Below are 11,720 nucleotides of genomic sequence, written 5' to 3'. Positions count from 1 at the left end.
TGAAAGCTCTGACTTTCATATACAAATGTACATTACGATTTGACATACAATAAACATCAACACATACATTTAATGGGTTTACCCATTATCAACTTGATGCAAACTTGTCTTATTAATTATACTTTTTTTAGTAATTATATTTGTTAGTTAAAGAAGAAAAATGATGATGATGACGATGATGATAATATACATAATAATGATTCTCTTATTGACTACCACGGAGACGGTAATCTGAGACGAACATTTGGGCGAGTATTTTAGGTGAGGGTAATCTGAAATCGTAGGGGGTAACTTGAAATCGATTTCAAATTACCCTCGGGGATAATCTGAAAGCGATTTCAAGTTACCGGGAGGTAATCTGAAATCGCCATACCGGTTTACACATTACGGAATCTCCTCTCTCGCAATGGTTATGAATATCTCAGTTCATTGACACTTCTAATACTGTAGCGGAACGCCTTCCACACCACATCACATAATGTTCATCACAAAGTTACCGAAAACATAGAAATTATGTTGTGTGTGAAGGTCACAGTGTGATAATTCTGCACATTGCAATATATTTATCTCAGTGGTATACATGCTGCACAATTTAAGTGCACCACTACCAGTTGCTCCACCTCAGTCACTGCACTAATGACCAAAATATTGTAGCTGTTTATGCAGTTACTATAGATTGCTGTTAGCTGTGACAGCATTTATGTAGTAGTAGTAGTTGTAGTAGTAGTAGCAGCAGCAGCATTAGTAGTAGTAGTAGTAGTAGTAGTAGTAGTAGTAGTAGTAGTAGTAGTGTTGGCGGCGGTGGCGGTGGTGGTGGCGGCGGCGGCGGCGGCGGCGGTGGTGGTGGTGGTAGTCCTTTCTTTATTGGCCACAAGGCCCGCACACAAAACGTAAAGAATGATACAACACAAAAGACGGTAAATGCGTGTAAAGAATAAAAAAAAACAATGACTATGATCAATAAAAAATCCAACAATAAAATTCCCGAGAAGGGGTGGGGCAAGCTCCACCCAGAGGCAGCCAAGGAATCGCACACATTCTGGACTCTCGGAATGCTATGGGTAACTCGGTAGTATACCCCTCTCCTCTCCATTTCCTCCAGCCAACAGGCGCATGCTCAGAGTAGGCCCATTCACACAGGCAATCCTTGTTACATTCACCCAGCTTTCAACAAAAATACTGGAAGGCAGTACTTCCCTCTTCACTCTCGTTTTCCTTTTCAAGCGGAACCTGAAAAAAATCGATGCAGCGTCACTACGCCACGGCTCAGCACTGGGAATTCTTCCGTTCTGCTGCGAGATGTGGTAGACATCAGCCGAGAGATTATTGAACAGGTCTGGTATATGAAAATAAAGATCGAAGGGCTGGCTATCCAGCCACAGAGAGTTCTCCCTTGCACGACTCATCACCGCCTACCGTCTTCGGCTGTTATCGGCACCTTGCAGAACTCTATTTGCCTATGAAGGCGGCGAGCTGGCAGAAACGTTAGCACGCCGGGCGAAATGCGTAGCCGTATTTCGTCTGCCGTTACGTTCTGAGTTCAAATTCCGCCGAGGTCGACTTTGCCTTTCATCCTTTCGAGGTCGATATAATCGACTTAATCCGTTTGTCTGTCCTTGTTTGTCCTCTCTGTGTTTAGCCCCTTGTGGGTAGTAAAAAAATAGGTATTTCGTTTGCCGTTGTTCTGAGTTCATATTCCGCCGAGGTCGACTTTGCCTTTCATCTTTTCGAGGTCGATGAAATAAGTACCAGTTACGCCCTAAGATAGATGTAATCGACTAGACCCGTTTCCCACAAAATTTTCAAGGCCTTGTGCCTAGAGTAGAAATAATTATTTCCGATAGCTGGATCCGTCCTATACGTAAGAGCAGGTGCTTGACATAAACCCACATGTCACAATGGACGAGAGTATGCAGAACAATTTCGTCGCTCTAAGGGCATCTCGGACAAGCCTAGCTGGCAGCACTTCCATACCTGCAAAGTTTATCCCGTACTGCCAATGCAACTCAGTAGCACTGCCAGGCCAAAGATTTCTGGAAATTATTCACAGGCCGCTGCCCAAATGTTCTTGGGAAGAGACAAGCCAATTGATTCTTGTCGACGCCTAGAGTCTCCCCGAGAACGTCGTCGCACTTGCCCGCCACTAACACTATAAAAGAGGAACTTTCACTGATCGCATTGCCCTCTAATAGGGGACTGTGAGTGCCTGACGATACTCTAGGTGCCAGGCGTCCTGCTTAGGTCTATGCTTGATTCAAGACTATAGCTCAGTGAAAGAGACGAGCTGTGAAAAAGCGAGTCTGACAAACGGCGACCACACTTGCTCACCGTAGATGGAGATGTAGCTTCAGCGCATGTTTGCGCTTCAGCAGCCAAATGATGCTCAGCTCTCCATTCAACGGGTTTTAACAGCAAATGGAGCCCCTGACCAGTGAAACGTGTCCTTTCCACAGAAAGCAGAGGGGCATGCACTCTAGCATGGTCAGACGTAAACAGGAGCAAGGCATGACGGGAAGGCGGTATATATATGATGGAGGCAATGTAAGCATTCGCCACTTCTGCCCGACCTTTCGGGGATAGCTTTCTCTCAGTTCATTTTTGTCGAGATTGGCACCCTCCCCGTCACTTCGTCCCAGTTCCTTTTTTAAACAAAAACTGAGGGGCGTGTTTGCTAAACAAACCCCGATTTAGTCCCTAAGGGCTACACATGGAGAAAAACTAACCAGCTTCCTTAGGTTCTGGTTAGAATATCTATATAACGATAAATGTTCAATATATAACTTTGTGTAATACTATAACAACAAACTTACGGGAGGGATGTGCAAAACGTGTCGATAAACGAACAACAACTACAATCTACTGTAATAAGTCTTATGTAATTCTCCGTCACAACATATGAATGAGAAAGGAAGGGATGATAGGTGAATAAGGAAGGAAGGGGTGATGATAAACTTGGTAGTGGGATGATGGAAGTTCGACGGTGAAAAAAATTTGTAGGGACGTGGGCTAATCGATTACAACGACTCCAGTGCGTAACTGGTAGTTATTTCATCGACTCCGAAAGGATGAAAGGCACAGTCAACCTCGGCGGAATTTGAACTCAAAACGCAAGGACGGACGAAATAACGCTAAGCATTTCACCCACTGTGCTAACGATTCCGCCAGCTCACTGCCTTAACAATAATATTAATGATAATGTTTCCAAATTGTGCCACAAAGGCAGCAATTTCGGGGGAGGGAAAGTGTCGAATAAATCCACCCCAGTGTTTCACTGGTACTTCATTTATCGAACCTGAAAGGATGAAAGGCAAAGTCGTCCTCGGCGGAATTTGAACTCAAAACATAAAGACGGACGGAATGCCGCTAAGCATTTTGTCCGGCATGCTAACGATTCTACTAGCACACCGCCTTTACAATAATAATGATAATTCTTTCTAATATAGGCATAAAGCCTGAAATTCGGGATGAGGGGGATAGTCGATCACATCGACCTCAGCGGAATTTGAACTTAGAACGTAAACACGGACGAAATACTGTTAAGCATTTTGTCCGGCGCGCTAACGATTCTAGCCTGCTCGCCGCCTTAACAACAATAATAATAATAATAATGGTTTCAAATTTTGCCACAAGGGCAGCCATTTGGGGGTAGGGGATTCGTCGATTACATCGACCCCAGTCTTCAACTGGTACTTAATTTATCGACAGTAGCGTAACTAGATGTGGGGGCGGGATGGGGTGGGGGCCGCCCCGGATGCCGATTGAAGCGGGGCGCAGAATTGACCATAATACGATAAACTTGAATTCCATTTATAAAATTTATAAAAGCAAACATTAAAAAAATATATTTTGAATCACAGACTGTGCCGAGCCGGCAGGTAAGTGAACCCTAGTAAGGTATGTATTCCTAAAATACTGTTTTAAAACATTAATTACTTGTAAAAAATAAGTACTATATAATATCGTGGATTTTGTAATTGGGTGGTGGGGTGCGCATTTTTGCAGCTTGCCCCGGTTACGGTTTATTCTAGCTACGCCACTGTTTATCGACCCCTATAGGATGAAAGGCAAAGGCGACCTCGGCGAAATTTGAGGTCGACTTCACCTTTTATCCTTTCGGGGTCGATTAATTAAGTACCAGTTGAAGACTGGGTCGATGTAGTCGACACATCCCCACCACCAAAAATGGCTGCCTTTATAGCAAAATTTGAAACTATCATAATTATTGTTAAGGTGGCGAGCTAGCAGAATCGTTAGTAATAATAACAATGCTCTTTATTATCCCCAAACGGCCCTTGGTGATACAATAAAACTATGTAGATAGAAGTATAAATCCATGTACAGTGGAGACACTGAAATGTTAAACAACTGAAAAAAAAATGTTCTTGTTTTTCTCTTGCTATTTAATTATTATATGTACTCCTATGGTTATTAGAGCATCATATGATTATGGTTATAGTAACACAGATAGATATTTTACTTTGTATTAGTGTCATAGAACATATGGAGTATAAAGAGTTATAAATCGGCTCTTAAACAGACGCATTAGTAACACGCACGCGCATACCTACCTACCTACCTACATACATCCATACATACATACATACATACATACATACATACCCGCCTGCCTGTCTATCTGCCTACATACTTACATACACACATACATACATATACATATACATACATAATATACATACATATATGTATGCTCTGAGGTTTCGCCTCCTTGATTTTACATCAGCAAGGTCATGGATCGAATTTTCAGAACTGTTAATGTTCTTAGAAGAAAATTACTTGCTACGACGGCAAGCAAAACGGAAAAGGGATTTAACGAGAGTAATCTCCCTCGAGCTTCTAGAATGTTCGAGACATTTCTGGAAGCTTTAGGTGTACGTGGAAGTCAAGGACTTCCGCTCCATCCCTTATATAAAGGAAGAAATTCTAAATTCGCGCCACTCCATGTCTGTCTTTAAAATGCCTCAGGCTAGTATTAAAGGATATTAAATACCTGGCAAGAGGTACCAGTTTCGCAACAATTGAAGCACGGTTCGAGTCGGCTGAGAAGGCCAGGGATTTCTCGACTCGAACCGTACAAAGTGGGAATATTCTGCTTCTTCCCTTGTATTTGGGCAGAAGAATCTCCCGGATCAAAATAAAAAATATACCGCCAGAGGTAGAGGTGGTGTGGATAGCAGCTACCATTCTCTTCGGTCGGGAGGAGAAGATAAAAATCATCCAAATCACCAGAGACGCCCGCAAAACTGGCGGGGTCAAACTCTGGAGATCCTGGCCCAGACTTCTTTTGAGGATTTAGAAAACCTCCCTGAGACCATACAGATCGGGGAGGAGACGGTCTTGACGGTCAACGTAGAGGGAAGAAAACCATGTTGCTTTAAATGTGATAAGAAGGGACATATAAGACAGAAATGCCCGCAAAATAAGGATAAAGAAAAGGAGAACAAAGATGAGGCGACGCCCCCAGCCAAGGAGGCTGTTACCCAGAGGGCGACAGCCTCCACCAATATAAAAGAAGCACCGATGGCCCCAGCCATGGAGGCTGTTACACAGAGGGCGTCGGCAAACACCAAAAATTTAACACCAGCGCCCACAACCAAGGAGGCTATTACTCAAAAGGCGTCGGTGAACAACAAGGTATCGCCCCCCCCCCCAGCCATGGAGGCTGTTACAAGAGTGGAGGCCGCGGTCACCAACATAGAGGAGGAGACGACCCCCGCCAAGGAGGCGGTTACACACAGTGTCCACCTCCTCTAATACTAACACTAATACAAATGCAGTGGAGACCACAGCCAGGGAGGCTGTGGTAAAGAAGGTGGCCGAGAGTAAAATTATAGAGGAGGAGACGCCCCCCCGCCAGGGAGGAGGTTACACAGAGGGCGTCTACCTCCTCTAAAGCAAATGTAGCGGCACCCCTAGCCATGGAGGCTACTATCAAGAGGGCGTCCGCTAAGGACAAAACAGCCGTGATACCGTCGGAATAGGAAATGGAATTCCAGATGGTGTCATGCAAACGTCCAAAAAATGGAGTCGTCCACAAAAAATCAAGAAGCGGCCCCCAAAAAGTGGTTAGAAAAATTGAGAAAACACAATCGTCCCACACGAAGAGTAAAATGTGTTTAAGATGGGTACAATTACCAAATAAGGAAGAAATCGTGGTAGCGGCATATAAAAAAACATAATAAATACCTGGTTGGAGTTATTAAGCCGCACCATAAAACACATGTATATAATAACACAATTAATAATAGTGTAAAAATTAATAATATAGTAAAACTGCTAAGAGAACTCCTTTTTCGAGTTAAAAGATAGATAAAGAAAAGACATTGTGGAAGTGAGGGATCGTCCTAAATTATTCAACCCACTGATTAAGCCATTTTTAGATGAGAAGAAAGAGGAGGAGGGGATTGTCCCACTGGTACTAAGGTCTATCCCACTCGAAAAAACGAAATGAGGAAGGTAAGCTCTGAATTTTTCTTTCTTTTTCTCTTTGATATGACATGGCTGCACTACTTATTGGCTGTTTGAATGTGCGTGGCTTAGGGTTGAAGAAGAAGCAGGCTTGTTTTCTCGACGACCTCATAACACAGAGAATAGATGTGATGGTTGCTACAGAGACCAAGTTGGACAAGCTGCATGCTTTCTCACCTCTCCTGAACGGCTATGAGAAAATCGTGTCTCCTAGTCAAACCGGGGGGGGGGTGTAGTTTTGCTCCGGAAAAACTTGGATCTGCAGACACGTACAATCTTCGTGGACCCAGAAGGCGAGTCGGTCGTTCTGGATCTGACATACAGTGGTAAGGCCTTCAGGTTGGTTGGTTTTATGCGCCTAACGCAACAGGCAAACGGAATGAGCTCTACCAACGTCTCGAGAATTTCTCGGTGACGTCGAAAACACTAGTTGTGTTAGGTGACTTTAATGCTATTCTTGATGCACGCCTGGATAGCGTTGGCTCGAACGATAGGAAATGTGACTCACGCCTCGTCGATCTGCTGAAGCGATTTAAGGTTGGCAGATCGATTCAGGCTTGATAATCCGAGCGTGCCAATGTGGACGTAGACTAATTACGACGGATCAATTAGGTTTATATAGATAGCATCATAGTTAATGCGATAGATAAGTCTAGTGTAAGTTGTCCACAATTTGCCTATGTACCCTACACGGATCACAAATTAGTGACGTGTAGGTTGTATATAGATAAGGTTCATAGACAGGGATCTGGCTATTGGAATTTGAACAAATCCTTATTGGATTACAAAGCTTACCGTAGCCAGATTAAGGTGTTAGTTATGAGGGCACTAACTGGCACTGTATTTAATAACCGATGGTGGGGTACCCTCAAAAGAGCCATTCGCACTGAATCATTTAGATTTATTAAACAGTTACGTTTAGAGAAGAAGAGAGTAGAAAGGGACTTAGTTAAGGCATTAGAAGAGGCGCTAAGGGTGGGCTCTGCATCCCAAGTTTTGGCGGCGAGATCGGCCTTTGACCGACGCCTCAATACCAAACATGAAGGATGCAGAGTTCGGGCTAATGTACGTGCAGTGGGTCGCTAGGTATCAACGTTTCCGGGCGGGCTCGCTCGGTAGAAATCCAACGTGCCGTGGATACTACGATTAGGTCTGTGACAAATGAACATGGACAGGAAATCGAAGGACAAGGTCTTTCACGAGCACTTTCCTGCGTTGTTCAGGGGTGGGGAACGTGGGACCATGGGGATGCCCTCAGGATTTCCTGGCCGGCGGCCCGTGTCTTTCGGCGCGAGATGTTGAGCGCTGTGAAGGGCCGATGACGGCTGAGGCGATCACAAAGGTACTTTCCGAGTGCCCCGGGGACAAGTTGCCGAGACTGGATGGTCTACCTTACGAATTTTATAAATATATGCCAGATTTGTTCGAGAACATACTGGCCAGTGTTTATGCGAATTGGTAGCAGAATGGAAGAATTCCCAAATCTGTGAGCCGAGGAGTGGTGACACTGATCAGAATGGACCCGAGCAAGGGAGATAACGTAAGTAATTTTAGGCTCATAACTCTGTCAAACACAGAGCTAAAGATTTTGGATAACGTGTTAGCGAGGAGAATGAGGATTGTCGTTGGAGGCCTGGTGGGAGAGGCGCAAACATGCGCCATCCCAGGAAGGACGATGTTCGATAACCTTCATCTCATTCGCTACACCATAGAGAGGGTTGGAAAAAATTCTGGCAAAGGTGGGGTACTGGTGAATTTGGATCAGTCTAAGGCATTCGATAGGGTTGACCATCGATATCTGGCAACGGTTATCCGGGCGGTCGGACAGGGCCCGACCTTCCGAGCCTGGATCGAAGCTTTGTATTGTAACATCGAATCTGCTGTCCGGGTGAATGGGTTCTTAACGAGCCGTTTGCGATTGAACGTTCGGTTCGTCAGGACTGTCCCTTGTACTCGCCCCTATATGTACTGGCTCTTGAGCCGCTACTGTGGAGATTGGGAACGTTGCTATGGAGGGCCGAGGTTACACAGGTGTTTATAGCATCTGTGATAACCTAACGCCTAACCGTCGTCCCTTGTCCCAGTTTGTGGTTGAACAGGTTGGAAAGGATCCTTTTCGCTTTTTGTGGAAGGGGAAACCACCGCTTGTGAGGCACTCCATTTGCTGTTAGAAACCGACTTGGCTGATGATGCACAAGTATGCGTTGAGGCTGAGGCACCTTCGGCGCTACCTGGATGGTGAGCAGGTGTGGTCACCGCATGTCAAACAGCTTTTTCTTCAATTGGAGTCCCTTAGGGACTTAGGCACATGAATCAGGCGGAGACCTAAAATGGGGGAATGGCAGAGAGAATGCAGACAAGCACTCAACCTGTTCTCTCGGGCGAGCAATGCCGGCAGTGAGGTTACGACTGTGGATTTCTATAGAGGGATGGTAGAGTTTAAGTCTGATGACGTCCTGGGGGAGGGCTCTGGGCTTGGATATCGAACAACTAGCCAGCCTGTTCGAAGGGACATTCGGGCCGAGGTATCTGGATAATTTCCAAAAATCCTTGGCTTGGTTGTGCTGTCGTTCGGCCTTACCAGTTCTAGAGAGGTTATCAAGGCACGGTTACAACCCTACCCCCGACATGTCCGAGGTGCGGGCGCGGCAGTGAAACTGTCGCGCACGCCTTCGAACATTGTGTGGAATTGAGGGACTGGTGACCCATGTGAAACAACTGATGTCCGATGATGGGGGAAGAGTACGGCTCTCGACTGAGTCCATAGTTAAGACTGTACCGCCTCCCTCCTTTAACAAGGAAAGGAAAGCTGCTTTCTTCTGCGTAGTTGCCATAATGAAAGAGACAGTGTGGAGGATGCGCGCAAAAGGAATTGAGACAGGTCACTTCTCTCCGGACAGGGCTTGTAAAGTTGGCTCAACTCCCACCTCGTGAGGAAAATTCGTCTGGAGAGGAAGTGCCTGCCCCAAAGTGTATATGAGAAAAGATGGATAAGCGTGGTAAGAAAATTGAGAATGAATGGGGCCGTGTTGGTATAGCTGGTCAAGGGAGAAGAAGGAAGGAAGCGACCCCCCTCCCCAGGGAAGTAAAACAAAGGTCTAAAGCCGGCGGATTGAAATGGAACCCGGAAAAAATTTTGTAAAAATTCTTAATTATATATCATTAATTTTTGAACCCATAACGTTTCTGTCATTTTAACTCTACATTCGTAATCACAGGCGCATGGACCCCAATACCCTGTAATGCATGTCCGTTGTTTGTCCCCGACCCACCTTTGTGTTTATATATCTTTGTCAGGCCTTTATAGGCAAATAAAGAAATCATTCCATGTCTGTCTAGTCTTAGGCCGGCATTGAATCAAATCGTCGCATTCTACGCTCGCTCGCGCACACGTTCGCCTTTGTGACTTGGAGACATGTGATTGCAAACAGAACATATTAGCTTTTCTTCAATTAACCTTGTATATGAACGCATTAGCTCCAGTAATAAAAGTTATGACTTATTTCAAACGTCTCGCGAATTTCCCTTTTCTTGTTGTTACGTACAAGATGGTGACCCCTCTTTCTCTCATACTCATTAAATTATAGTGTCATTAAGTCTGATTTATCACTATAAAAGGAATAACCCTGACATCACTATAGTAAAATCCTTCGATAAATCTGCAATCAGATTTATGATACGCTATGATCTATCACAGTACGCTTTCAGCATAGTTGGAAAACTAGGAGAATGGCTATATGATTTCTTAAGAGGTAATAGTGAGATAGTCGAAGGCAACGGTGCTCACGGGAAGGAAGCGTTAATTTTGAGTAGATTCCCCCAGAAAAAGGTTTAGAGTAAGTTTTATAGGCAGCTACTCTCGCTGACTGTACTGATGATGCGAGAATATCACATGCCAACAAGAATCCCTACAACATAAAAGCAGGTTAAAGAAAACATGCGCTTCTCAATCAACCTACAACGCATTGCAATCAGAATGGCCTGGGCCAGGAAGGATATACATTCCCAGGGTAACACTCAATCAGTGGCAGCTCATGTATAGGAACTGCGGAACTGCAGCACTCCCTATTTCCACTCGATATCATCGATAACATTCAATGTAATGAGTCCTTTCTTCTTTAATTCTTTCTTTACATTTGTACATTATATAATCCTTAAGCTTAATGTCAGTAGCCATCCTCTAGTTTATGAAAAGAATACAAAAATCCTTGTATAGAACTGTGCGGTTCACAGTTCCAGTGACGTGGTGTTTGGCTGTTGTGCGCATGCTCACATGTCCGAGATAGGAAGCTTCACGCTAGGGAGAGACGGCACTGTCGTTCATGCAGTGCCGATCCCGCTGTGCTGGTGAAAGGTAGTGTTCCTTTTTGACTCCGCGTGTGTTGTGTCTAAAAACGTGTTCATATTCTTGAATGTGATAAGGTATAGAATAAGATTATTATTCTGCTTCCAGCTTGGATCTGAAAAGTAGGGAACATTTCTTCACCCATATTTTGTGATTTAGTGGGGATTTTTGAGAAACAAGGGGGAATTAAACACACTACCCGGCAGTGGCTAAAACGCAAACCGATCAAGTTTATGTATAAATTTTCTTTTTATATTTGTTTCCTTTTACACAATATTAAAACAATGGCTTAAAATTTTCTGAAGCAGCACCCCCACTAATTTTATCTACGAGCCGCCACTGCATTCATTAATTGACATAGAAATCGATTTGAATAATGATGCATCGTTTCAGATGCATATGGCCAAGAAGGCAACGATGCGCAAACAACTGTTGGATGCATACTGAAAACGTTGAGAACAAGAGAACAAGAAACTATGTTGGTGGGTAAGATTTCTTTTCGGTCGTCTGGAATTTTGCACCCAACTATGATGGTCACAACTGCTAGGAGCTGAAATAATTTCTTAGCCTTAAAAATAAGGGCCACTTTTTGGGATTCTAAATAGCACAGCTTGGCGAAGCTGCACCAGCAGAAATGCCACCTCTTACGAACAGAACAAGATCGCAGAAACACAAAGAAAACACGAACTGCACAAGTCCAGAGCCTTCAGTCTCTGCAGTTCCCGCATGGATAAGAGTTATAGAAGCGAAAGCGCGAGAGAATCAGTGCAGAGGTTAGAAAAGGTTCCAGAAAAGATAGACGAATACAGGTTTCATGGTCCCTGCTCGACCTGTATTTAAAAGAATCTCTTTGTCAACATTGTACGCCTCCAAGCACGTACCACAGACA

The sequence above is a fragment of the Octopus sinensis genome, linkage group LG12 (assembly GCF_006345805.1).
Source record: "Octopus sinensis linkage group LG12, ASM634580v1, whole genome shotgun sequence".
Lineage (NCBI taxonomy): Eukaryota > Metazoa > Mollusca > Cephalopoda > Octopoda > Octopodidae > Octopus > Octopus sinensis.
This window is presented reverse-complemented; position numbering follows the sequence as displayed.